We start from the raw sequence: 553 nt of genomic DNA, 5'->3' as shown, positions 1-553 counted from the left end.
TCACAGCAGGTTATTAAGTATTCAAATATATATTTTTTTACATCCACACAATGTGTGAATAAACAGCCTTGAATAATTTATTCAATTGATAATAATGTTTATTTGGTCAAAATTTGAAAATATAAAACACAAAAGTAAAATCAAATGGGTGACATAAAATACTAGCATAACAAGGAGTCTTTAGAATAAAAATGTATCATACAATACTATAATAATGGGTTAAGTACCTGTGCAAGCATAGATCTAAAATATTACGGTCTAGCCTTTTGGCTAAGATCAAGTGTAGTATCTGTTCAATTAATTTAAACAGGTCAGAATCTCATAATGTAATCTAAATCCAAGCCAATATCACTACTAAAATAGAATCTACCCAGTGGGAATAATTGAATAGTAGGAAGTGTCCTAGCCATTGTGAAAAATGTGGGGTGGTTTGTTGAGAAAAAGATAACGGAATAAGACTGATGCAAAAAGATCATTCAAGTATTTGATTCTATGCTGTTAAAATTGACTTCCAAATCCTGAGTTCCAATTGTGAAGGCAGATCAGAAAAAGG

General features: G+C 30.4%; 1 pseudogene; it reads left to right on the top strand.

Moving 5' to 3' along the window:
• Positions 1 to 250: 250 nt before the first annotated feature.
• Positions 251 to 323, top strand: LOC112542569 (U2 spliceosomal RNA; annotated as a pseudogene).
• Positions 324 to 553: the final 230 nt, after the last annotated feature.

The sequence above is a fragment of the Python bivittatus genome, unplaced genomic scaffold (genome assembly GCF_059951505.1).
Source record: "Python bivittatus isolate LINGU-HERP-01145 unplaced genomic scaffold, Pbiv_v1 ctg000980_np1212, whole genome shotgun sequence".
Taxonomy (NCBI): domain Eukaryota; kingdom Metazoa; phylum Chordata; class Lepidosauria; order Squamata; family Pythonidae; genus Python; species Python bivittatus.
The sequence above is the reverse complement of the archived record's forward strand: the minus strand, read 5'-3'. Positions and strand labels throughout refer to the sequence as shown.